The sequence below is a fragment of the Aythya fuligula genome, chromosome W (assembly GCF_009819795.1).
Source record: "Aythya fuligula isolate bAytFul2 chromosome W, bAytFul2.pri, whole genome shotgun sequence".
Taxonomy (NCBI): domain Eukaryota; kingdom Metazoa; phylum Chordata; class Aves; order Anseriformes; family Anatidae; genus Aythya; species Aythya fuligula.
Genome location: NC_045594.1, coordinates 8,813,204 through 8,828,597, shown reverse-complemented (window position 1 = coordinate 8,828,597; position 15,394 = coordinate 8,813,204).

Here is a 15,394-nt window from a genome sequence, read left to right as displayed (position 1 = left end):
CGTTTTGTGGCCATTGCCCCTTGTCCTGTCCCCACAAACCTCTTAAAAGAGGTTGGCCAAATCCCTTTGTCTCCCACACTTAAGGTATTTATAAACATTAATAAGATCCCCCTCTCAGTCTTCTTTGCTCAAGGCTGAGCAGACCCAGGTCTCTCAGCCTTTCCTCACAGGGGAGATGCTCCAGGCCCCCTATCATCTTTGTGGCCCTCAGCTGGACTCTTTCCAGGAGATCCCTGTCTTTTTTGTAACGGTGTGGTGGTTTTACCGTGCTGGGCAGCTAAACCCCACAACCGCTCTCTCACTCCCCCTCCTTTAGATGAGGAGGGGGAGAAGTAAAGCAAAGAACAACTCACGGGTTGAGATAAGGATAATTTAATTAAAGGGAAATAATTATAATAATTAAATAAAGACTACCATGAACTAAACTATTTAACTAAGGGGAAATAAAAAGGGAAAGGGGAAAAGGGAAGGGAAAAGGAAAAATAAAAAGAAGGGAGGAAAACAAACAAACAAAATAAATGAAGGCTATATGGAAGTGCAGAGGAAAGAAATTACTATCTACTTCCCACAAATGAGCAATGATTGACCACGTCCTTGAAGCAAGGCCTCAACGCACGCAGCCGGTGTTCAAGAGGAGGACCGACGTTTTCCCAACGAGAGCCCACCCCTCCCCTCTTCTTCCTTTTTCCACCTTTTATTGCTGAGTGTGACATCACATGGTATAGAATATCCCTTTGATTGGTTTAGGTCAGCTGCCCTAGTGATGTTTCTCTCCTCACTTTTTGCCCACCCCCTAGGAGGGTTAGAGAAAGGCCCAATGCTGTGCCACTGCTGCTCAGCAGTAGACACAACACTGGTGTGATAACACTGCTGTTCCAGCTACAAGTACAGAGTACGGCACTGTATGGGCTGCTGCCGGGAAAGTTAACATTCCAGTCAGACCCAGTACAAACAGTGAGCCCAGAGATGTTTTATTGAAGAAAAGCAAGTGACCATTGGTATATTTGGGTTTGCAGAGGGAAGTTTCTAGTCTGTCTCCATTTCTAGTCTCTCATTTCTAGTCTGTCTCCATGTCGCTGGAGGCCACCTGCAGCCGCGGGCCCGCCGGGCGGCTGGAGACCACTCACGGGCGTGGGCCACCAGGCAGCCAGAGGAGATGATCGATCAGGCGCCAGGAGCCTGGGCCCCCAATCGGAGGTCCTCGGGTCCCGATCTGTGATCCCGATCCCCAAACCTTTATCCCCAAACCTTTAACCCTAACACTAACCATGACCCTAATCTTAACCCTAACCAGACACTAACCCTAAACCTAACCCCAACCTTAACCCCGAACCCTAACCTCTAAACCTCTCCCCTAACCCAACGCTAACCGCTAACCCTAACCCGTAACATTAACTCCTAACCCTAAATTTAACCCTACTCCTAACACTAAACCTAACCCTAATACTAACCCTAAACCTAACACTAAACCCTACCCCTAACCCTAACGCTAACCCAACCATGATCCTAACCCGCAGAGCTAACCCTAACACTAACCCTAACCTTAACCCTTGATTCAAAGATCGAAGCTGAAATTCCTTTAAGTGGTATATTCTTTATTGCAGCGCTGGATGCATGGAGGATCTCTCCACCTATCGTGCATACCCAAAGTGGAAAGCAGTCTTGAATTTATACAATCAATCTATCAATATTCTACAAGCGCCTATACATATTCATTACCTATCCCCGCCTTCCCTCGCTTCTCATGCTAATTAGCTCTTTGGCACCTTGTGCCTGCGTAAAGCCTCCCAAGAATTGTGGGCAGGGGTCTTCGGGACATGGGCAGTGGTCTTTGGGAGGAAGACCCTGAGTCTTCCTCACAGTGTACTTTTCACCTTTGGTCAGGATTCTGCTGAGTTGGCACGTTTCTTAATTGCAAGAGCTGGCTTTTGCTAATTCTTTCGTTTGTTGTATCTTTGTCATGAATTCCAATGTCCAGTTTCGAGATTTATAGTCCTTGCATTTGTTTCTCTGTCCGTCTGCCGCTTCCTTATCATGAGTTCCAGTGTCTTGTTTCGAGAAATACAGTCCTTGTCTGGGGATTGTCCTTGCCTCCCCAATGTCTGTTATCCTTGCCTCCCGAACATCTCCTTAATCAATCCCCCCTTTTCTTTTCCCATGCAAATTCTTTTGCATCAGATACTTTTATTATTCGTGGTAACACAACAAAACAGGCATCTAAACAACATGCACACAAATATTCCTAACACTACTAATGCGATTAGAGCAATGAAAACTTGTTTCAACCATTGGAAATTGGGCAACCAGGAGGTTAACTTATTCCATATTTCAGTAAAACTCCACGAAAGATCATCTTTACTGATCTCATATAGGATCCTTGTCTGCTCCCATATTTCTTCCAGGTCGGTAGAGATCCTTCCACTCTGATCTACATACATACAACAACTTGTGTTTATTACTGTACAGACTCCCCCTTGAGCAGCCAATAACAAGTCTAGGGCCATCCGATTTTGTAATACTACCTGTGATAAACTAGATATCTCTTCTTGTTGAACCTTTATAGCATCCAGAGTTTTGTTCTCTAATTTCTCTATAATTGCAGAAATATTAACTATTGCCTTTTCCAATTCACTCACTCCTAACCATGGGATAAACCATTGAACAAAACTATGAAAAGCAGTGGGTCTCTCTATCAACGGATTGTTAAATTTTTGTCTGATTCTCCGGATATGATTTCTCAAGTAATCTCGAGGTACTACATCGTGTACCGTCATATTGGGGACTACTGCTCCAAGAGTGCAAGTTCCCTTCCAATTCTCAGGCAAGACCTTACAGGCTGTATAATTGCATAGCCAATACCACCCTTTTCCTTCTGGTAGTTGAATTTGCCCAACCGCTAGTCATACTAATATCAATTGTTCGATTACAAGATGTCTGATTTCCCACGTAAGTAGTATCCGTATTTATACAATCCTGTTTTCCCATACCCTTAGGCGGGTTACACCTTTGTACACATACATAGTAGGATTCCAACGGCACAAGGCTACTCACTTCTAGTTCCAAACTTCTTCATATTTTCGACCTCAAGATATGTTTTCCCACAAATTAGTCCAAGATACATTTGCAGGCAAGGGAATCCCGATTAACAATATACCCTTATTCCCATGCTCTGGCAGATGGGTGCATACCCAACAGTTCATCTTATTAATTACTTGAGATATTGTTTGTATCAGGGACAGGTGTAAGTTCTCATCCCAAGCTGCCCACCCCGAATCCGAGAACCACACCCCTGCAATCATTAGGATCTGGAAAACCGTAATTTTGTTGGTCCAATTGGAGTGGTGGTCCATATCCTCGCCAGGGCCTTCTTCACCCTTGAATAGTGGATCGAAGCTGCTTGCTCCTTAATCTTAATGGCGGTGTGTGTTGTCAGCAATACCTGGTATGGTCCCGTCCACTTTCCTTACATTTTTCCTCCTGGGGTTGTCCTGAAAAAGTCTTTATATATATATATATAATCCCTGAGCTTAAAGGGGTGGATTGGTTGATCCAACCCTCTAGCCCTGGTTCCTAAAACAAATTCATGTACTTTATTTAATTGTTTCTGAAGTTCAGTTATATAAGCATATAAATATTCTGATCCTAACTGCGTTAGGTCCTCTCCACTAAATAGAAACTTATACGGCCTTCCATATAAGATTTTGAAGGGACTCAAATTTCCTTTTATTCTAGGTTTAACTCTGATTCTAAGTAATGCTAAAGGGAGGGATTGAGGCCATGACAAATTAGCTTCTTGTCCGATTTCAGCTATTTGTTGTTTAATTAAATGGTTCATTTTTTTCTACCTGTCCACTTGCCTGCGGTCTATAAGGAGTATGCAGTTGCCAATCTATCTTTAGAATCTTACTTATCTGTTGTACCAATTGCACACAAAAATGTGAACCTCTCTCAGAAGACATTGCTACTGGAATCCCAAAGAGTGGTATTATTTCATTTAACAAGACTTTAACCACCTCTCTTGCTTTGTTTGTTCGACAGGGAAAGGCTTCGGGCCATCCTGAAAACGTGTCAGTCAAAACCAGTAAATAACGATACCCCCCTTTTCTAGGGAGTTCGGAAAAATCAATTTGCCACTGTTGCCCCAGATAATTTCCTTTACCGATTATTCCAAATTTTATTCTATTCTTGGTATTGGTGTTATTGTGTAAGCAAATGCTACATTGTTGAGTTACTTGTTTTATCATTGTATATAAATTTCTTCCCACTAATGTCTGACTCAGGCTCTTATGCAATATGTCAGCTCCCCAATGTGTTTTATTGTGTTCTGTAAGAACTATGAGCCATGGCAAATTAGAGGGTATTATTACGCAGTTATCTTTTAAATATACCCATCCATCTGGTTTAATTTTACCTTTCAAATCTTCAATTAATTTTAAGTCTTCTTTTGTATAATTTGGATATACTTTGGATTTTACCGTCTGGTATCAAAGACAATGCCTTCACCTGAGTTATTTCAGCTGCCCACTTAGCCTCCTGATCTGCCAATCAATTTCCAATTTCAAAATCGGCGTTCCCCTTTTGGTGTCCCTGACGATGCATGATAGCTACCTTTTCTGGTTGTTTTACAGCCTCTAACAATTTTTAAATTTCTTCAGCATGTTTTATCTCTTTTCCCTGAGTGGTCAGCAATCCACGTTCTTTCCAAATCGCTCCATGAGCATGTACCACGCCGAATGCATATTTAGAATCTGTCTAAATATTTATTTTCCTTCCCGCTGCTAGTTTCAGTGCTCACGTAAAACCAATTATCTCTGCTTTCTGGGTGGACGTCCCAGGGGGTAATGGTTTGGACTCAATTACCTGTTGAGCGGTTGTAACGGCGTACCCTGCCTTACATTGTCCTTGTTTCACAAAGCTGCTTCCATCAGTATACCAAGATTCGTCAGCATCTTCTAAAGATTCTTCCTTAAGATCAGGTTGACTAGAATACAGAGTCTCCATTGTTTCTATACAATCATGGATTATGGGTTCATCCAGAGTTCCGCTAAGGAAAGAAGCTGGATTTACAACGTTAGTGACCACAATTTCCACATCACCTTGTTCTACTAATATTGCTTGATATTTTAAAATCTCTGTGGTGAAATCCCAAAGCTGGAGCTTGAAAGGCTTTTTGTGCTTCTCCAGTCCAGACTAACTTTGACTGGTTAATCTTTATCAATTCATATAGAGGCTTTACCATTAGTCCATAATTATAAATCCAAAGGCGACACCAACCTGTCATTCCTAAAAAGGTTCGTAGCTCCTTTACCATTTGAGGTTCTGGAGTCCGGCAAATGACTTCCTTACGTTCAGTTCCTAGTTCTCGTTGTCCTCCCGAAATTCCAAATCCCAATTAGGTCACGCGTTGTTGAACCAGATGAGCTTTCTGTTGAGAGACTCGATATCCATTTAAACCCAGAAAACTAAGGAGACTTATAGTCCATTGAATACAACTCTCTTTAGTCTCGGTAGCTATTAAGAGATCATCTGATCATCTACGTATTGTAACAAAGCCCCTTCAGTGTCCGGAGGTATCCAAGTTTCAAGTTCCTTTGCTAATTGGTTTCCAAAAATAGTGGGGCTATTCTTGAATCCTTGAGGTAGCACTGTCCATTGTTAGCTGTGTCTTTCTGCCTGAGTCAGGGTTTTCCCATTCAAAGGCAAATAGATTTTGGCTTTCAGTGGCTAAAGGTAGGAAGAAGAAGGCATCTTTTAAATCCAGTACGGTAAACCAGACTTGACTATTCTTTAATTTAGTCAGCAAAGTATAAGGCTTTGCCACTACTGGATGTATATCCTTGGTGATTTTATTTATGGCCCTCAAATCCTGAACTAGTCTATAGCTTTTTCCATCTGCCTTTTTAATTGGCAATATGGGTGTATTGTATTCTGATTCGCATTCAACCAATAATCCATACTGCATAAATCTATCAATTATCTCTTTAATTCCTTTCCTATCTTCTATCCTCAAAGGATATTGCTTAACGGGTTTCTCTCCTGGCTTTAATTTAATAACAATTAAGGTCACATTTTTAGCTCTTCCAGGGACTTCGGTGGCCCAAACTCCTCCTGGATATACTTGATCTGTGATCTCTAAAGGTATTTCACTTTTAGGGTCAGTTTGTATTAGTGCCAAGCTTAACACATTTATTAGTTGTTCTTCTCCTATCCTTAATTCCATTTTCCCTTTTTAAAAACAATTTCTGCTCCTAATTGCTCTAATATATCTCTACCTAAGAGTATCCATAAGGAGTTAGGCATATATAAAATCTGCGTATGCCCCATTGTTTCCCTTACTTGTACTTCAAAGATTCACAAAAATAAGCCTTCTTGGTTGCACCTTTTACCCTAACATAATCATTCCGTAAAGGCATTAATGCTTGATTTAGAACTGAATACGTTGCCCCCATATCAATAAGAAATTTCACTTCCGTTCCTCCCCTAGCTTCATTATAACCAGTGGAGGATCCACTAGGGTAGATTCCCCACATCCCCGTTATTCCTGTTGAAATCAGGGGCCGATTACCCTAGGAAAAGACTGGTCAATTTGTCCTCTGAAGCCAGGTCCAAATTTTTTGTTTGTTTGTTTGTTTGTTTGTTTTTCCATTACATTTCAGAGTTGGTCCAAAAATTCCATAGGGGTTTCTTTTGGACCTTGTTGGAAGCATATTCTCAATTCCCAATTCATCCAGATTTTAGTATTTACTTAATCGTTCATAAGTTTCAGGATGATTAGGGTCTTAGTGGGGGTCGGTCAGGGGAATGCAATTGTCCACAGTTCCCTGAGCGATCCCATCAGCAATCTGAGCTCGCACATGAACTCAGGTTGTTTTAAGGGTTAACTGTTTTTCTGTTTCAGTGAGAACTCTCTCGGACCCATCATGATCCCTTTGCCCCAGAGGGTTAACACCCCTGATTTTGAGATCTCAGCCTCGGGCTGAGGCAGAACTATTAACATTCCTACATCCTCTTTCCCTGCTCATTCAACTTCAAACACCTTTAACACTTTCAATAACCTTTTAACACTTCCTTTATCTTTCTCCAGCCTGTACTTTTCTAATGCCAACATCAAAGGCTCAGTCAGGGGCCAACTTAGTTCTGTACCTTTTCCCACCAAGATTCTGAAACAACATCAGTATACAACATTTCATCCTGTTCTCCTTCTCAAAAACAACATTAACTGAAGCAAAATATTAGAGTTTAAAGTTCCATTTAGGGGCCACTTTTCTCCACATTCCAGCTTATAAAGTGGCCACCATTGATTACAATATTTTATCAATGTTTTCCTGTTCACACTTCCACCGGCAGATCCTCCAATATCTTTCCAGTGACTCAAAACACATCCTAACGCACTTTTCTTTAAAATTTCACTGCTTGTTTGCCCCCCCATTTTCCAGTTCACACTTTCAGAATACACGTATCACTTACAAAAATGTAGGCACGCAGGTATCTTTCAATAGCGATGTCACAAAACTATTACTATTACCAGGAATATTGCCAAAATCACAATAACAACAATCAGAGTCAAATTCCACATGCGATAAGTCAGAAAACCAAAATGTGTAACACTGTAATCTTTCTTATAACAACGCCACGAACCTACTATTATCACCAAGAAAATAGCCAAAATCGCAGTAACAATAACCAGAGTTAAATACCACACTCCATGAGTCAGAAAACCAAAATAGGCAACACAATTCCAGATGGACCTTAAAGCGAGCTCCTTCCTTAAGGTCCCCAAACATATACTTATGGTGCTAACCACAAAGTATATACCAAATACTGCCTCTCAGAAGATCACCTTCCGACTTAACAGACAGTTCCAGATGACCGGTCTACCAGAAAACCAAACCAGAATAAAGAATATACTCACTTACAATGATGGGGTCCTTGTCTGCCTCTGCAGTGATCCGGTGAGTTGAGGAGTCCCTCCGGGAAATCCCGGGGGTACCATAGGGAGTCCTGTTCCCAGCGGGTCCTGTGGTCCAGCAGAGAGGTTGTCCCATCTGAGTCGCCAAATTGATTCAAAGATCGAAGCTGAAATTCCTTTAAGTGGTATATTCTTTATTGCAGCGCTGGATGCACGGGGGATCTCTCCACCTATCGTGCATACCCAAAGTGGAAAGCAATCTTGAATTTATACAATCAATCTATCAATATTCTACAAGCGCCTATACATATTCATTACCTATCCCCGCCTTCCCTCGCTTCTCATGCTAATTAGCTCTTTGGCACCTTGTGCCTGCGTAAAGCCTCCCAAGAATTGTGGGCAGGGGTCTTCGGGACGTGGGCAGTGGTCTTTGGGAGGAAGACCCCGAGTCTTCCTCACAGTGTACTTTTCACCTTTGGTCAGGATTCTGCTGAGTTGGCACGTTTCTTAATTGCAAGAGCTGGCTTTTGCTAATTCTTTCGTTTGTTGTATCTTTGTCATGAATTCCAATGTCCAGTTTCGAGATTTATAGTCCTTGCATTTGTTTCTCTGTCCGTCTGCCGCTTCCTTATCATGAGTTCCAGTGTCTTGTTTCGAGAAATACAGTCCTTGTCTGGGGATTGTCCTTGCCTCCCCAATGTCTGTTATCCTTGCCTCCCCAACGTCTCCTTAATCACCCTAACCCCCGCAGATCTAATCCTAAACCTAATCCTAACCATACCACTAACCCTAACCTAACCCTAAACCCGAACCCTAACCATGACCCAAACCCTAACGCTAACCCTAACAGCAGATCTAACCCTAATGAGCAGATCTAACCTAACCCTAACCCGTCGCTGGCTTTCAGCGGCGAATCCCTAAACCTAAACCTAAACTTAATGGCGGCCCTAAACCTAACCCTAACCCTAACCCTCACCTCACTCTAACCCCTATCCCTAACACAAACCTTAACCCTAACACAAACCTTAACCTTAACCCTCTAACCCTAACCCCTAAACCCTTAACCCTAACCCCAACCCCTAACCCTAATGACCCTAACCCGACCCTGACCCAAAAAACCCTAACACTAACCCAAAAAACCCTAACCCCCCTAACCCTAACCTGTTGTAGGCTTTCAGCGGGCGAATCCGTATCCATAACCCTAACCCTAACGGCAGCACACACCCTCACCCTAACCTTACACCCTCACCCTAGCCTTGCACCCTCACCCTCACCATAGCCCAACCCTAAAGCCCTAACCCGAAAAACCCTTACAACCCTAACCCTACACCCTAACCCTAGTTCCCGAGAACTACAACTCCCAGCAATCCCCGGAATCCCAAAATGGCCAAATGGAAAGTGACTTCCCGAGAACTACACGTCCCAGGATGCTCTGGGCACTCAACATGGCCTCCCGGAAGTCCAGTGCCTGAGAATTACATTTCCCGGCATGCTGTGGGCACCCAACATGGCCTCCCGGAAGTCCAGTGCCCGAGAACTACATCTCCCGTAATGCTCTGGGCACCCAACATGGCCTCCCGGATGTCCAGTGCCGGAGAACTTCATTTCCCGGCATGATCTGGGCACTTAACATGGCCTACCGGAAGTCCGGTGCCCAAGAACTACATCTCCCGGCATGCTCTGGGAACACAACATGGCCTCCCAGAAGCCCAGTGCCAGAGAACTACACCTCCCAGCATTCCCCGGACAGCCGACATGGCCACCCGCAGGCCGAGTGTTCGAGAACTACATTTCCCAGCACTCACTGTAACCCTTACAGCCCTAACCCTAACAACCCTCGAAACCCTTACAGGCCTGACCCAAACTATTTACCACACTAAACCCCTGAAGACCTATGCCTAAAACCCCTAACCCCCAAAATGAAGGCCCTCAAAACCCTAACCCAAAAAATTAAGATGCTGAAAACCCTAAACCAAAAAAATAAGACCCTCGAATCCATAACCCTGGAGAACCTAACCTTAAAAAAAAAAAAAAAAAAAAAAAAAAAAAAGACCTTAAAACCCTAACCCCAAATATCTGACCAAAAACAAAACCCTAACCCCCAAATCCTTAAAACCCGAACCCTTACAACCCTAACCCTAAAAACCTTAAAATCCTAACCCTAAACCCTGAAAACCCTAACCCTGAAACCAAATCTTAGTGCCCTAGCCCTGAAAACTTAAAACCATAACACCCTGTTAGAAACACTCTGTAGCTAATAACATAGGCTCAGGTGAGGATCTCAGTAAAGTAGCATTTTTATTCGTGATTGCAATGGTGGGCGTCCCACAAGCAGGAGGGCGCCTACTAATTCCATACACAGTTTATATACTTTTTTGTTCCTCTCAAGGACCGGGACCCTCCCCTGTTTCCCTACTGACTGGGTAATCCAGGTTCACAATCTATCCAGTGCTTCACAGACAAGACATAGCTGCTGGCCTGTTACAAATCACATTTCTTCTGAGGTTTTTACTCTTTGAGCTGGTAATGTTTCTTACACCGTGATTTTCACCTAATTCCTGTAAGGATTCTGGTTGTCTGCATTTTACAAGGTTGTCTGTTAAGCTCTCTTATCACTGCAGGCATATCTCAATACCACCTTCCTTCCCTCTAAACGATGTAACTGCGCAAAAACAACATTTTTATTCCCACAACTTTGATCCCCTTACCCTAAAATCCTCTTTCCCCCTTAAACCTAACAACTCTAACCACAACCCTAACCCTTAACATCAACCCCCTAATGCTAATGACACTGACCTTAATCCAAACCCCAAACTCCCCTAACCCCAGACAACCAACAAAGAAACAAACACACAGACACAAAGATGGAATCTACAAAAAAGGCAAAACCCTGGATACAGGCCCCAAATCACAAACACGCGACCAAAACACTACAGAAAAGCCCCAGACGCAGGCCCCAACCACTACAGCTAGACCCCAAAAGCCCAAGACGCATCCCAAAGCCAAAATGCAGACCCCAAACGCTACAGAAAAGTCCCCAAACCCCAGACGCAGGGGCTGCAGAAATCTACAAGCAGGCCCCAAACCGCCCACAGAAGCAGGCACCAACCATACCCAGATGCAGACCTCAACTGTCCACAAGCAGCTCCCTAAACACCCCCCCCCCAAGAACTGGACCCCACCCAGACACAGGCCCCAAAGGTGCACAAGCATCTCCCACTCCCCCAAACCCATATGCAGGCCCCAACCCCCCACAGATGTAAGCCCCAAAGCTGTACAACCAGGTCCCAAAACCCCGAGACGCAGGCCTCAAGCCCCCCCAAACACAGGCCCCTACAGTTTACAAGCAGCTCCCAACCACCCCCAGATGCAGGCCCCAAAAAGTGTACAAACAGTCCCACCGGTGTACAAACAGTTCCCAACTCCCCCAATGTGGGCACCTACAGTGGACACACACCTCTCAACCTCCCCCGGCTACAGATCCCAAAGGTGTACAAGCAGCTGCAAATCCCCACAAGGTAGGACCTACAGTGTACAAGCACCTCCCAACTGTAATAAATATTGTATAATAAGTTTGTTAATCAAACCGGTGGGGAAGCTTGTGGGGACTGTGACAACCCTGTATAGCTGGAAAGTCTACAGCTGCCCATCCTGATAAGAACGTGTATAGTGCATGCTCAGCAAGCCACAACGCAGAGGAAAACTAGGGCCTTCATCCTAACGACCACCAGGAGGTCCAAGACGACCCCCTAGCAACAGTACGTGCAACCGCAGGACATACCAGGATATGCCACATACACCCGGAACAACCAAGCTATAAAAAGGGGGACTCTGGCGGGGGTGAGGTGTGCGTCTTGGTGGAGCAGAGACTCCTAGAGCACCCAGCTGTTTGCTTACATCTATTCCTTTAATAAATTGTAAACTTTGATTGTAACCCTATTTGGGACTCAGTCATTTATTAGAATTGGGGGCTCGTCTGGGATGGCTTTAGTTCCTGAATTCTGATTTGATCTAGGAGAGGCGCCCCACAATTTGGTGGCTCCTGTTTGAGTCAGGTCAGGACTAATGCCATCTTGAACCTGAATAAAGGTAAGCAAAGAATTTTGATTTTTTTTGTGAGCTCCCTTGCCGGCTGCAGCACTGTATTTTGCGCGTAATTCTGCACGCGAAGATCCTAACAAAGATGACGGAGTCGTAAGTATTTAAGGCGTATACCATTCGGTTGGGTGGGATTCGGTTGCCTGTGTGTGTAAGAGTGTGACTGAGATGGAACTTAGTTCCAAAGCGAGTGTGGAGGTCTTCTAACCGCAGTTCCAATCTCCCGCCAGGGACTTGGCTGGTGAAGGACCAAAGCGATTCCTATAGGATTCGTTGGTGGGTGATAGGTCCTAAACCCCCTGCAAGACACTCTTACTAAGGTAACCACGGACTGTGAGAATTGCCATAGTAAAATTCCTAGATGGGTCAGACAGAATTGAAGACCAAGGACCAGAAGAAAGGGAGCAAATTACCAGACATACCACCAGAAAGTCCATTAGGAATAATGATTAGAAATTGGAACAATAGGGGACCCAGAAAATGAAAGAGTAAATTAAAAATGGTCCAGTATTATATGACAGAATGACCAAAAGAACCCTTAAGACCCCATGTATTTTGGTCGATATTTGGGTCCACAGAGGACTGGGTCTGTCAGGCTTTGAACATTAATGTTAATAGTAGAATACCTGTGCATCCAGAAGAGAGCAAGTATGCTGCAGCTGAAACATGGAATTAGAAATTTACTGGATATAACCAAAGCAAGTTGCCACTTTAGGCGTGCACAACTTTGGTGGGACTACCCCCCCCCCCCCATGCCACCCAGCGCTGAGTAAACATACCTACTTTACAATCTTACTGATTGTGGAGTCAGCTTTCTGTGAGTCATTTTGGTGAGCCAGGCAGGAGACACTCTGCTCGGCTGCAGGATCAGCTGCGGAGCGGACGCCCCTAGGTGCACCCTGAGTGTTTTGCTCGGAGGGGACTCGACTCTCAGCCGCTCACTGCAGGAGCGGACAAAGACCTCCTGAAGCTGCGGACAAACGGTATGTTTTCAGCTGCTGGAGGGATACTAACTGGAGTGTTAATAATTGTATGTGTTATTCTTAAATGTCCAGGTATTTTGTGTTGAAAGTATTTGTGTAAGTGTAAGGGTTTGAAACAATGTGGAACAAGTCACTCCACGAAGAACACAGTCAGAGACAATACTTGTTTGGTTGGTTATCATTCTGTTATCATTCTGTTTTTAGTTGCAGAGTCCCACACCTTGACCTCAGTTTGGTCCCATATTTCAGGCTCATAAACTGTCCAATTGTTAAGAAGGAGAATAAGCTGTAAGGTTAGCAGGACAGTCTTTGTTCCTAAGGACGTATGATTCCCCATAATGCGCAACTGCTTACCAGCGAGGGGCAGTTGTGTGCTGGGTCTGCTTCTCTCAGCTTGAGCTTCTCTCCAGCTCCAGTGCGCCTATTTCCAGCAACTTTCTGTACGAGCTTCTCTGAGCAGTTTGCTGAGTTTGGCCAAACCTATCTTCATGAGGCAATCAAAATGCCTGTTCCCATACTGGTCACCATTCTGCCAGCCTGTTCCTCTTCACTTCTTTTTCCTGCTTCTTTATTGATGTAACTTCATCGTGCTGCCTTTTTTATCTGGAGGGCAGGCTCCCCTCTTATACCCTTCTCTCCACAGCAGTTCTTTTCAAAACAACTTTTCATTGGTCAAACAACTTTGAATGTAACAACAACAGCAAACACCCAGAAACATCCATGCCTTAATGGCTGGAGAACAAGAAACCCAAGACAGCATGGAGTCTCCTGAATCACCCTTCTTTGTTCCCTCTAAGCTCTTTTACATTCGTGATGGCCTCAACGTTAAGAGTCTAATGTTATCTCAACCACAGGGCTTTCCAACCCCTATGGCCACACTCTCAAATCTCCCTTCTTTATTAATATCAACCATTTTCTCGACATTTTTATGTGGGACCACAGTCAGAAACGTGTGGTTTGCCAGATAGTGAGGGAGCTGCGAGCTCCTTTACTGATCCGACTGCTACACCATGGGCCCCTCTGCTGCTACAGCCATCGAAGGCCTTTGCTGTTACGCCCCCTGTTGACCTGAACGTGCCTTTTGACCCAGGCCTATTGCCCTTGAAAAGGAGATGGATATGCTTTTCTTCGATCTGGGAAGAACGGGATACATAAGGCCTGAAGACTGAGTTGCTTGACAACTTAAAGCAAGACAGTTCAAAAGGAATGGAAAATGGAGACTTGAGTGTAATCAAAAAAAAAGGAATGGAAAATGGAGACTGTTAAGTCATGGAACTTAAAGGATTGTTTGTTACCTTTCCTGATTGTATGTACGTATAGGCATACTTGGGTTTAGCATGTAAAAGCAATGTTCTGTATATTTAGAATGTTTGATGTTCGTGTGTGCGTTTTGGTGGAGCGTAGACTCCCCGCACACCCAGCGCTGTTTACTTGCCTTTTATACCTTTTATAGCTTTATAAATATTTCTTTTATAAATATTACAAAATTCAGATTGAGTTGAGACTTCATTTATAACAGCGTCAATACCTTTTTTAACCCCCATATTGACGGATACACAGGAGTGATTCCTTGTTTTGTATGGGTTTCCTAACAAAGTGCATGAGAAAAATTGTCATTTGGCTTGAAATTCGGTCCTGTTGTCCTGGTTTCAGTTAGAACAGAGTTAATTTTCTTCCTAGTAGCTGGTAGAATGCTATGTTTTGGCTTAGGATGAGAAGAGTGCTGATAACACCCCGATGGTTTAATTGTTGCAGAGCAGTGCTTATACTAAACCAAGGACATCTCAGCCTTTCGCTCTGTCCTGCCAACAGGCAGGCTGGGGGTGCAGTAAGAGCTGGGAGGGGACAGACCCAGGACAGGTGACCCAAACTAGCCAAAGGGGTATTCCATACCATCTGACGTCATGCTAAACAATATATAGGGGTGGCTAGCCGGGGGAGGGGGCCGGACTGCTCAGGGTTAGGCTGGGCATCGGTCAGTGGGTGGTGAGCAATTGCATTGTGCATCACTTGTTTCATACACATTATTATTAGTAGCACTATTATCATCATTGCATTATTATTATTTTTGTTATTATTATTTTTCCTGTCTTATTAAACTGTCTTTATCTCAACTCACGGGCTTCACTTTCCATTTCTCTCTCCCGTCCCAGAGAGGGAGGGGGGAGGGTGAGCGAACGGCTGCGGGGTGTTTAGCTGCCAGCTGGGTTAAACCACGACACCTGTTGAAATGTAAATTTTGTGGAAAAGGTGGTTATGCTTGTCTAGAAGATGGAAGGCTGCATGCTTCAGCTGTTTTCCTGAAGTTCCGTGGATTTATGATTGGAACGGGGCTCATTAATAATCTGAAATAGTAAAGTTTGTATGTGGGAAGAAGAGTTTAATCCCAGAGATTAAAAATTAG